Below are 13,413 nucleotides of genomic sequence, written 5' to 3'. Positions count from 1 at the left end.
ATTATGTGATGAGATTGAGGTGTTAGTGAACACTATGATGGTAATCATATTGTAATACATAAATTATAAAACCAGTATACTGTATACCTTAGCCTTGGCCCAGTAGCTCAGTTGGTTAGAGTGTCATCCTGGTACCCCAAGGCTGGGGTACAGTCAGAGCACATACAAGAAACAATCAATGAATGCATTAATTAAATGGAACAACAAATTAATCTCTCTCTTTAAAATCAATCAATATATATGGTACACCTTAAACTTAAACAATGTTATATGTTAATTATATCTAAAAAAAAATAAATTCTAAAACCAGAGGGAAGAGTGGGCGGCAGTACCAACAGTTTTTATTTTAAATATCTTTACTGAGGTATAATTGACATAATATAAAATGCACATATTTAAATGTACAATTTGATGAGTTTTTGTATATGTATACACATATGCAACCATCACCACAATTAAGATCATGAACATAACCATCACCCCCAAAAGATTCCTAATGTTCCTTTGTAATCATCCCCACTTCTCCCTTCTTTCAAAGCCCACCTCATCACCCCCAAACACATGGTTCTGCTTTTTGTCACTGAAGATCAATTTGTCTATAATTTTATAAAAATTAAATCATATAGTATGAATCTTTTTTATCTGACTTTTGTTACTCAGCGTATTTTGAGATTTATCTATGTCACAGGATAAACAATTCATTCCATTTTACTTCAGTATCCTGTTGTATGGCAGTACCATAATTTGTCTATCCACTCACCTCTTGATGGGCATCTGGGTTGTTTACAATTCTTGGCTATTACAAATAGAGCTGCCGTGAATATTTGTGTAAAAGCCTTTGTGTAGACATGAGCTTTCATGTCTGTTGGGCAAACATCTAGAAGTGGAGCAGCTTGGCCTCACAAGGTCTGTCCAGAAAGTGTCCAGCCACGCTAAAATGAAAAATTGACATGTTTACTGAAGAAGATAGAAATAAGAAAAACCGTACATAGGAAAATGACGCCTCAGTCCCCTTCAAAGTAGGTACCTTGGGACCTGACACAGTTCTCCTAATTGCCATCAGCTGCCTTGTTTTATTTTCCTGAATTTCATCAAAGGTCTGAAATCTCTTCCCTTTCAAAGGTGACTTTAGTTTTGGGAAGAGCCAGAAGTTGTGAGCACCAAATCTGTAGCAGGGCGAGTCACCCGGGTTATTTGATGTTTGCCAAAAACCTCTGCACAAGCTGTGATGTATGAGCTGGCGCATTGTTGGGAAGAATCTGCCAATCACCAGTTGCCCGTAGTGGTTTCTATGGAGGAATGTTCAAGCTTAATGCAACATTTGATAGATTTGTTGTTCTATTTGTTCAGTTGTTTTGAAGATTTTTTTTAAAGATTTTATTTATTTTTTAGAGAGAGGGGAAAGGAGAGAGGAAGAGAAACATCAGTGTGCTAGAGAAAAATGGATAGGTTGCCTCTTGAATGCTGCCTGACCCAGCACTTGCCACACCCCCAGGCATGTGGCCCTGACAGAATCAAACAGGCAACCTTGGTCTGCAGGTCTGCAGGGGGACACTCAGTCCACTGAGCAACACTGGTCAGGGCTGTTTGTTTGTTTTTGAACAACAAGATAATGGCTGCTGTCAGTGCACTTTGGAGCCCTTTTATTCAGACACCAGCAGGTAAGCAGCATCAGCATTCTTGCAGGGGTGAATAACACTTTCAGCAGGAAGTAGGACTACAGGCGGAACCCAGATGGTCCATTTGTGCACTCCCAACCCCTATTGTGACCGAATGGACACATGCAGTGATGTCAGATAAGAACAATATGATGACTCAGACCCTTCCTTCAGGAGTTGACATTTGAGTCATACCGCTAGTAAGCCACCAGGACCTGATGAGGTGAGAGCTGGGGGTGAGGGAAGTTAGAATAGCTACTGGAAGAGGTAGGACATGAGTACCAGTTGTAACTCCACAAAGACCAACTGCAGTGGTGGAGGTTTCTCCTGAGATACCCCTCAGGAAGATAGGCCCACAAAAACCATGGAAGACCTGCATCCTGAACCTGTGGGAAGAGATAGATTTGTTCAACAAATGGGTGGGCTATGGCAAGTGTGAAAATGAGCTACTCAGAGCTCTTACTACAGGTGGAGTAGTTGACTAGTGAGTGGGTCAGTTTTTGTCTTTTGATCTACCATAGTGCTTGTGCAGGAACTAGGCTTCTCACAGGATGCTCCCAGCCAATGGCTGAGTATGGCAAAGATACTGATGCCCATTTTTGTGAGGAGAAGTCGGATGGGTGACTGACTCAAGATTTCCCCATCAGCTTTGCAGACTTTATCCAACACCAATCAGGTCTTCACATTAAAAAGTCAAATTACACCTCCCAAATTGCATAAGCCTCTCAACATTGCCCTTCTCCCTTAGTGACACTGTTAAGATCTATCAAGGTAGTATTCTTCCTTACTGTAGTAAGCAGAAAACTTAGTTTTGCTTTATCAACAGCTTATTTTGGTGATATTTTCAGGAAGAGAGCACTCAACAGGTGAAAAGGACCCATCATTCAAAAAGCAGGGAGAAGAGTTTCAAGGGAGCAGTAAATGCAAGAGCCTTGAGGTGAAAAAGAGGGGGGGGGGGCAGAAAGAAGGCAGTGTGGCATAAGTTTACAGAGCAAGAGAAAAGATGGTATGAGATGAGGTCAGAGAGGTACAGAAGGCTTTGAGCCCATAGTAATCATAGGGTCAGTTTCATTCTATAAAGATTTTGTTTTTAGAGGGGAAGGGAGGGAGAAAGAGACGGAGAGAAACATCAATGTGTGGTTGCTTCTCATGCACCCCCCCACTGGGGACCTGGCCCACAACCCAGGAATGTGCCCTGACTGGGAATTGAACCAGCGACCCTCTCGGTTCTCAGGCTGACACTGAATTCCCTGAGCCACACTAGCTAGGGCCATTTTCATTCTAAATACAACAGAAATCATCGTTTGGAGGAGCAGTGATATACCTTGGTTTTTAAGTTGTAGGAGAATGTATTGTAAAGGGACATAAATGGAAAACGAGAGCAAACTTAGGTGGTTATTGCAATTGCACAGGTGAGAACTTACGTAATTTGGAGATAGAGTGATAGTGATACAGGAGACAAAGAGAAATGGACAAATTCAGGATGTATTTTGGACATAGAAACAGCAGGACTTGCTGATTGGTTGGCTGTTGGGGAGTAGGGTGCAGGGATGGTGTTATGAAGGAAGAGGAGGAATGAAGAACTGACCCGAGAGTTTTAGCTTGAGAGCAGCTGTATATTCATATGGTGGAGAGTTTTACTGAGTTGAGGAAAGCTGATGGAGCGAATAGATCTGGAAGGAAAAAGTAAGAGCTATCTTTTGGACCTGGCTAATTTTACTTCCAAATGGAAATATTAAGTAGGTACCTAGTGATACAAGTCTAGAGATTAGAATTGGAGAGAAACATTTCCGTGATTTATCAACATATGGGTGGTATTTAAAACTAGAAAACAGACATATCATCTGAGAATAAAGCATAGGTAAGAGAAGAATGTTAAGAATCTAGCCCTGGGGCCCTCCAACATTTATTTAGCTAGAGCAGAAAAAATGGCCAAATATTTAAAAGGAACACCAAGATTGCTTCAGACTGATCAATTAAGTCCACTTTGGAACCTGTGAGGAACTTTCTGGGTACTAAGTCTCTCAGATTAGGTGCTATTTGAAACAATCTTTTCAGTCTCTCAGTAAAAAAAAACAAAAAACACTCAGCATTATAAATAGAGCTCTCCAAGAGATACTACAATATAAGGCAACTCCAGTGTAAATGTCCCTTACTATACCATATTTACATATAACACCCCTCTCCAAGTAAGGGGCATCAGATTTCTAAATGTGATAACAAAATATTTGGGAAATTCTTTCTGCTTTCTAGTCTTTATTTTTTTTAACAAACTACTTTAAACTGTCAATTTTTTATCTTTTTATACTTTATTCAATTTTGATTTAATAAACTAACTTTTCACTTATTTTTCTTTTACCTAAAATATGGTTAAATGGCAGTGTAAATTCTGGCTTTAAAAAGATGGCCAGAGCATCCTTGTAGTTGGCAGAAGGGGTGCTGCCCCATTCATGAATCACTTAATAAAGCCAATTAGATCTTGACATTAAAAAAAATTTAAAAAGATGACTAGAATTATATAAATATATCAACTGCCTTGAGAAGATCCTTCCTCTCTTTTTAGATCTGACTAACACTTGAAAATACATTGTAATATTTATCGATCTTATATTAATAAAAACTGCGGGTATCATTGTAATATTTATCGATCTTATATTAATAAAAACTGTGGGTATATTTAGACCTTCAAGAAGAATTTAACCAAGGTATACAGGCAAGACCAAAACAAAACAAAAACATTAGCTTGTAGTAACTGTAAAAACAATGTGTGGCTTTCAAAGTTACGGACTTTGATATCAGTTGCGTAATAGTAATTGTTTATTCATGAGGTCTTTATTTCCATGGAAACACTGAAGTCATTTTAATTTTTAATTACACTAGAGTTTACAGTTCCATTTATTTTAACTCTGTAGTAGTAAGCACAGAAACTAGTGCTTCACTCATTTCTAGTTTAAAAAATATAAAGGAAGAAAAATAGTTTAAAATGACCAAGAATTTCATGTAGCTGTAATTGATTATGTCTAATTTCACCTAAACCTGCTCTTTAATTTTATCTCCAATTAATTCTTCTATTTTTGTCTATACCCTTTGGTTTAAAGTATTTTACAGGAAGTAAACTATAATAGAAACTTAGCAATGGGTGCTGGTCAGGTAAGTAGTTTGTAAGATACGTGAAATTGCTGTGAAAGAGTAGGAGCATAGAACTAGTTCTGCCACTTACTTAGCTGAGTAGTTTTGGGTGAGTCACTTTATTTCCCTGGTCCTCAGTTTGCTTCATCTGCAACCTGAGAGAGTGAGGATGAGTGATATAATACAGTGGTTCTTTTTTAATATCTTGCCTCTATAGAGCCCATGACTTGTGGAAACTACCTACTTGGGCCCCAGTGTTGATAATACTTCTAATTATGTGGAAAATCTGCCAACAGGGACTGGATGCAGACTGGTAATAAAAAGCTGTTTAGCCCTGGCTGGTGTAGCTCAGTGAATTGAGTGCGGGCCTGCGAACTAAGGGATCATGGTTTGATTCCCAGTCAGGGCACATGCCTGGGTTGCATGCCAGTTCCCAACAGGGGATGCACAAGAGGCAAGCATACATTGATATTTCTCTCCCTCTCTCTTTCCCTTCTCCTCTAAGGATAAATAAATAAAATCTTTTTAAAATAATTGTTTAATGGAACAATTTGTTCACTAAATGGGTCTGATGCAGATTTTGTAGTTTGGAAAAATTTTATTTCTTTTCTCATTCTGTATTATCACATTTCCTGACACATAAGCTTGGCAGATTATGTTCCTATTTGACCATGGTAATTTTTAGAAGGTATAGGGCATAGGGAAAAGAGCTGATATTATTTGAAGATCTGCAATATAGTATACATTGTGTTTTTACATAATTATCTCTTTATAGCAGTCCTATAAGCTGCAATTACTGTGATTATTTTATAAAAGAAAAATTGAGACTTGAAGGAGAAAATTCTGTCAAGTGCCAGTCAACATTTGAAGGTACAATTTGAAATATTACTTTGAGCTTTTAGTGTATATTAAGATTTAGCTTCTTTCTGTATATATTTGTTAGTTGTCTTTATCTGTAGTTCCCTACCCAGTTGGCCTAGACTCTGGAGGGGCTGTACATTAATCAGAGGGATTTGAAAATCTAGCATTGTCTTTTTTTTTTTTTTTAAGAGGGAGAGGGGAAGGGTAGGAGAAAGCGAGGGAGAGAAACATCAGTGTATGCTTGCCTCTCATGTGCCCCCTACTGGGGTCCTGGCCCCAAACCCAGGCATGTTCCCTGCCTGGGAATTGAACTTTGACCCTTTGGTTCTCAGGCCAGCACTCAGTCTACTGAGTCACACCAGCCAAGGCTGCATTGTCTTTAACCAAATAATATGACTTGCATATATATATAATTATTTGCCCAACTGCATTAATAAAAATATGTAGTAACTTTAAAATATTACTAATTTCATGGCATTTATTTTATTCAAAGAGTTTCTAAATAAAAAAATGTTTTGATATGTAGAAGGAACAGTTTTGGAAATCATTGATCTTAATAATTAGCTCAGGGAGATTTTTATACTCTAGGCACTTGGTTTTCAGTTTTCCTGTTTTGTGATGATGAGTTAGCTATTATCCCTGGCCTCAGGTTGTACCATTGTACAATAGCTGATGGTCAGTAAAGTTAATTGTAACCCTAAAATTCTAATCCAGCCCTCCTCAAGTTTACTAATATTCTGGAACTAATCCAGCATATTTGCATAAATCATCAAATTAGAGTAGATGGAAGAAACTTATACTTATCAGGGGTATCAATAAGTAATAGTGGATTATAACTGTTTTTACTTTCACTTTTATTTTGTATTGGTTTCAGGTATACAGCTTAGCAGTTAGACAATCGTATGCTTTACCTAGTGTTCCCCTCGATATTTCCTGTACCCCAACTGGCACCATGCATAATTATCACAATATTACTGACTATATTCCCCATGCTTTACTTACATACCCATAACTACTTTGTAACTGCTAATTTATACGTCACAATCTCTTCACCTCTTTCACTCAGTCTCCCAACCCCCCCGTCCCTTCTGTTTACCACCAGTCTGCTCTCTGTGTCTAGATTGTAACATTTTTAGACCTAAAACACACCTTGGAAATCAGATCCTGTGCTTTAAAAAAAGAAACATATCAGTGAATTTGGCTCAGAGGGGATAAAAAATTTTCCCAGAGTCATATAGTAATCTCAAACTTAAAGCTATAACCCAGGTGTACTTTAAAATGTTCAGTGCATTATTTATCCACTAAATTAAAATCTTTTGATTGCATTGAGTTAGGCAGATGACAGCTAGTAGGGTAGGAGGAAGGTTAGGGGGTGGAGTGATTGAGCAAAAAGGAAAAGGGACTCATGGACATGGACAACAGTGTGGTGGTTGCTGGGGAAAGGGGGTGTAAGGGGACTAAATGGTAATGGAAAAATACAATAAAGATAAAAATAAAATAAAATAAATAGTCACTCAGTTTAGCAGTTTTATGGTATATTAAAGTATCTATATACTATATATATAAATATATGTATGTGTAAAATAAACTAGGAATCCAAAATTGAAGTCACAGAAAACTTGAAGGTCACAGAGAAGCTGATTTGTGATAAAGTGGCACCACATGGGTGAGCAGCATGGAGCCGTTTGTTTGATAGCAGTAACTAAGGGTCATGAACTTTAAGAGGAAGTCAGCTACTTGTTAAAAAAATTTTGTATAGAGGTATCTTTTCTTCTTCTTTCCCTCTTCTCAACTCTTAATGTTAGGACACTTTAAGAAACATTTATACTTGAAACACTAGAGTATTTTATTGAAAAGGAGGAGCAAAATTATTTAGATCACTGAATGTGAATCAGGTAGTTAAAGTTTCGTAGGTATAAAACAAATGAATAAGATAGCATTTTGTGAAATGTATCAGCAGTTACTATATTTACATAACAGTACAGTTGCTAAATATACTACTGAATTTATTATAAACATTTGCTCTAGGCTGTGATTTTCTACACTAATTTTACCCTTGGATACCTATTATATTTGATTAACTCCTTACAGTAATAATGATCCCAACCATAAAAGTACCTTGTGAAGTGGTGTATAGTTAGTAGGGAAAAACCCATGGTATGTACAGTATTTCATTTCATCTTCCTATTTCCTTCATGGCATAGGTAGGATTTGTTAGTCACTTTATTTCTAAGTACTTTTACATGTAACTTTTCTTTATAAAATTTCTGTGATAGAACCCAATATAAGTATTATTTTCCTATTTTATAGCTGAGAACACTAAATTGCAGGGAATAAATGGCACGTTTATTACAGGTCAAATCATTTGGAACTGAAATTATATAGACAATCATTTAAAGTAGTTTTCTGATACTTAGCTGAGTAATCTTAAAATTTGATGTTAGATAAGTCACAACCATTAAATCTCAGAATCCTCAAATTTCTTTACTTTCCCTAGCTTTGCAATATTTTTGCTCATAAAGCAAGCCTGAAAGGACTTATTTTAAAGAAAAAATTAGCAGAACAACTGAATCACTTGTTATAAAAGAGTAATTATATTCACTTGTGAAGAACTGTATGTACTTTGTACATAGGTACAAGGTTAAAAACACAGTGAATGGCATGTTTAATCACTTGTTTTTTGAATAATTATACATGGAATGTACAATACAAGCCGTACAAGCCATTTTAGCCCTGGCTGGGTGGCTTGGTTGGAGTGTTGCCCTGTACACCAAAAGATTGTAGGTTGGATTTCCAGTCAGGGCCCATGGCCTAGGTTGCGGTTTGATCCCTCGTCGGGGTGTGTGTGGGAGGCAACAGATCGATGTTTCTCTCTCACACTGATGTTTCTCTCTCTCTCTCCTTTTCTTTATCTCTAACATCAACAGGATATATATTTAAGTCAGATATATTTGAATGACTTAAATATATATTTAAGTCATCTAAAAGCACGAATTACATAATGACTTAGCAACATGTAGCTACCTAGCAACATGTACTTTTCTTTTTAATTTGCCTGCCCTACCCTTCCTCAAGCTATGCATCATTTGGACTCTCAGCAATGATGGAAAGTAAAGGTGTTATTCATTTAACATATATTTATTTAACTTGACTCCAAAACATAATAATGCATAATATTTATTGAGTGCCGGGTATTATTATCTCAATTTTATGGAAGAAAAACAAACTCAGAGAGATTATATACCTTACCCACAGTCATATAACTAGGAAACCAAGAATCAAAGATCTAAAATCAAGATTTATTTTACTCTAAAGTCTGTGTTATAACCAGATTTTAAAATTTTTTATTTATTGATGGGAGAGAGAGAGAGAGAGAGAGAAACATTAACATTGTTTTTTCACTTGTTTATTCATCCATTGGTTGATGCCTGTGTGTGCCCTGACTGGGGATTGAACCTACAACCTTGACATATCTGAATGATTCTCTAACAAACTGAGCTACCTGGCCAGGGCTTGTGTTATAACCAGATTTAACTCTAAATTAATCAATTCATGAACTATCAAAATTACCATAAGGAAAGTATGCTACCTGCCAACGTAAAGAATTCTCACATATAAATTAAAAGGTGATCCTTCAGATAAGGTACTTTAGAATATGTATTAATATATTAATGTGGTAACCATATTTTCCCAACATAGTAGTAAACCTTTAATTTTATTTTCAACCACCTTGACCTTTGAGACCCCTGTAAAAGTATTTAATGTTAGATAGTTGTAATAAACAGAAACACAATCTTTAAGGAACATTGGCCCTGAGATACTATCTTAGATTTTGTATACCAAGTAGATCAGAGGAAATTTAAATTAGAAAGCAGGCATTACATTCTGTTGTTCATACACACTTAGAGCCCTTTATATTTCAGATCTCTTCTAGTTTGCCAAGAGTTTGTATTTTGAATGGATGTTGACTTTGTCACATACTACATCTACTGAAATGATTATGTGGTCTTTTTCCCTCAATCTGTTAAATTGGTGAAATACATAGATTGATGTCCAAGTATGTACAGATATGTACGTGTGGTACATATATTCTGATACACATATGCATAGTTTTTCCAGCTCATATACAGAGTAGTGGTTGGTTGGGTTATTGGATATGCACATCTTTGGCTTTACCAGATAGTGCCAAACTGATTTCCAAACTGATTATACCAATGTATACTCTCACTAACAATGTATGATAATTCCATATTTTTAACAATACTTTTTATTGCCAGGCTTCCTAATTTTTGCAAAAATGATAAGTATATAGTGGTTTTTAATTGTGGCTTTAATTTGCATTTCCTTAATTACAACTGAGTTTGAATACTTTTTAATATTTCTTCATCATTTGTATTTCCCTTCCTGTGAATGGCCATTTCAAGTATTTTGCCCATTTAAATTTTTTTAGAAACTTTATATTACTTGTTTATTGGAATTCTTCATATATCCCAAATAAGAGTCTTTTATCAATGTATGTGTTGCAAATATTTTTTCCCATTCCAGGGAAAATATCATTTCACTCTCCTTCTATGGTGCTTTTGAGGTACAGGTTTTCTTAAGCCTAATGAAGTTATATCAGTTTCCCACCTCATGACTAGTGCTTTTTGTTTCTTGTTTAAGAAATCACTGTGAGAAAGCCTAAAGTAAAGTAGCCCATGCAGATAGACTAAACGTAAAGTCTACAGGTTGGTGTTATGTTGACATTTCAGCTGAAGTCCTGAGCCAACAGCCAGCACCACCTCTCAGACATGTAAATGAAGATGTCTCCAGATTGTCTCCGTCCTCAGCCATGGATTCACTCCTAGGCTTTGAGTCTCCCAGCTGAGACTCATGACATTGTGTGGTAGAGATAAGCCATCCCTTCTTCGGTCTACCCAAATTCCTGGTGCATACAAGGTTTGAGCAAAACAAAATGTTTGTTTTATACCACTAAGTTGTGAGGTGGTATGTTATACAAGAATTGTGGGATAAGAAGACTTATAGGAACCTCTTAGAAGAATGTTATGTAGATAAAAGTAAATATTTTTTAGCCTCTGGAAATACTGGTATTATAAGAGAATCAAACAAACCAAGCCCTATCATCCCAGTGATAGTGGGAGTAAGGTAGTGAGGCAGACTTCAACTTTTTCCCTTCCTCCCCCCAGATTGGTTTTCCCATAGTACTAACCTGGCATATGAATTTCTCCATATGAGGAATAGTGTTTTCCAGTATCCTTTCCAGCTGGATTTAGCCATTGACTGAAGTCCAGCCCATGGAATATGAGAAATTGTGATGTGCAACTTCCACAGCACTTACTTAAAGGACATGGCGCTTCATTTCCCCATTCTCTCCCTTCCTGTGAGCTGGTTGCACTGGTCAGCATTTCAGGGGTTGGAAGAACAATGAGAAGGGGAGAATAGGGATCCTTAAATCTCACTGTGGACTTGAGCTGCCCTACCACCTGCATAGCTTACCTACCTTTAAGTTGTTATAAGAGAAAGACTTAAAATCTTGTCTTATTTAATCCACTCTGTTTCGTGGTATCTCTGTTACATTAGCTTAATTCATTCCTTAATTTATGTAGGTGGTTAAGAACAGAAATGAAGAGATAGAAAGATAAAGGATTCCTAAGGAGGCGAGAATTCTACCACTGAACCACCAATGCTCCCACAAGATTCCTAGGGGCACAGCCAGGAAGTGTGCAAGGCTGGCGATGACAAAACCATCACTTTAAAGCAAAAGCTGTAAAACGGGGAGGAGAAGGAACCTAAAAAGAAAAGGAAGTTGCTGTTTATGGTATCTACTGATATATGGTGACTGAGCTGATCAATTACTGGTCACTCTGGTATCTGCAATTTATAATTGCTTCCATAATTTCTATTATTTTAATAACTATTATAACTGAATAATGAGAAATAAAATTTATAATGCATAAAATATTACATAAAATGTCTAATTTGGCTTTTAGAATTTCTTGCCTTTTTACCATAATCTAGTCAAGTGGAATAACTGCTTAAAGTTTTTAATGGAACTGAGTGAGTAACTACAAACAATAAGAAAATACACTTAGAAAATTTAAAAAAAAAGAAAATACACTTAGGAAAATTAGAAAATGTGGCTTTTGTGATGCCATTTGTATCTGTAAAATTGTCAACTGAGGGTATATCCCTTACAGGGACTGCTGATTTCTCATTTGGAAACTTAAAAACCACAAGCCAAAGCAAAACAAAACAAAAATTAAATTGAAAAAATTGTCTTTAATCATCTATTTTTCCTCTTAATTTGTACTGAAACAAACTTTTGTTTTATTCATACTTATTTTTTTAGGTCACCATTTTCCACAGCTGGGAACCATAATCTTCTTGATCTACTAATGTGTTTAATCATGATGAGTCATGTGATAAACAAAAGCTAATGATCTTTTTGGCAGGAAGTAAATATGAGAATGCAATACTTAGTAAACAGAGATCTACCCCCTTTTATGAAATCCATTTATAATAAAAAAGGAAAAGTGAAATGATTTTTTAAAGAAATGTCTTTGAAAGACTGTGAAGCACTTTTTTGTTTTAATCATTGTTGAGTTCACTGCCTTTATTATGTATCATAGTGTCCAAACAACTAGGAACTCTCTGACCTGAGATCTGTTTTTCTAAGTGTTTCCTACTTGATTACTGTTACAATTTTGGTGTTATATGAAAAAGTAAGGCCCGGTGAGTCATGGTTACAGTGGTTTACCACTGGAACTCTAGAACTGATAAACTTATTTCCAAATAAGCTGATAATTATTAATCCATCTTATCATTCAAACATAAAACCTAAAACAAACCAATAAATCAAATGAATATACAAGTTAAAAATCTCATTCAAAAAAACTGAAAACAATACCAAATATAGTTACTAGGAATGCTAATTTAGATTAATGCCAGAAGTATGAGGGACACCCCCCCCCAAACTAGAATTGTTTTCTGAGGGTGGGCCCCTTTAGTACAGGCGTCCCCCACTAGGGTGAGTGATCTAGGAGCCCATCTAAATCAGTGTACCAGCTGGTATTTTTGTGAGAGGCTGCATTGGGTTTCAGTGATTTTTTTTTTTGAAGACTCAACACGTTTACCCATTTCTTGGGTGATTTGCTAGCACATCTTCCCACACTGTGCTAAGTGTTCAGCATTTTTTGACCCCAAACAGCATGACTCCCATGATCTATCCTCTCTATTCAAGAATCTCACCCCGGGAGATATTTTTTTTGTTTGTTTTCCTGGATGAAAAAAGTCCTCAAAGGGAAACATTGTGCCTGTGTGAAAGAGAAGCAAAAAACAGCAAAAGTACTAAAAGGCATCAAAATCTATGGGCTCAAAAACTGTTTTGACTAGTGGGAAAAAACATCTTGATAGGTATATTGCATCAAATTGGGAGTACTTTGAAGGTGACTATCATTTAAATATGTAAGAATAAATATGCCATTTTTTAATAAATAAATTCTGTTTTGGGGGCCCCCAAATGTGTAAAATGTGGGGCAGAGATGTGTGTGGTACAGTAGACACAGGGATAGAGATTACACAAAGATTTATTTTTCATTTTAATTCTTATAGTTTTGTATTGCTCTATGAAAGAAATATTCCTGTTACATAACAAGTAAAGAAATTTCAGATATTGATTAATATGAATTTGAATTAGAGAAATTGAAGTTCATAAAAACTGCTCTCTTAGAATAAGAAATCTCTCCCAGTTTGAAAATTTTCTTTT

The 13,413-nt window shown here is 36.1% G+C and overlaps 1 protein-coding gene across 1 annotated transcript in view; it reads left to right on the top strand.

The window, feature by feature from the left end:
• The window catches only part of CARF (calcium responsive transcription factor), a 59,345-nt gene extending 47,759 nt beyond the window's left edge, over window positions 1-11,586 (top strand). Inside the window, exon 20 of the transcript XR_005066074.1 lies at window positions 11,255-11,586. The gene's annotated coding sequence lies outside the window, so the exon portion shown is untranslated. The remainder of the gene's footprint in view (window positions 1-11,254) is intronic.
• The last annotated feature ends 1,827 nt before the right edge of the window (window positions 11,587-13,413 follow it).

This window comes from Sturnira hondurensis, unplaced genomic scaffold, assembly GCF_014824575.4.
Source record: "Sturnira hondurensis isolate 20B ecotype Veracruz unplaced genomic scaffold, ASM1482457v3 Scaffold0004136, whole genome shotgun sequence".
NCBI lineage: Eukaryota > Metazoa > Chordata > Mammalia > Chiroptera > Phyllostomidae > Sturnira > Sturnira hondurensis.
This window is presented reverse-complemented; position numbering and strand designations above follow the sequence as displayed.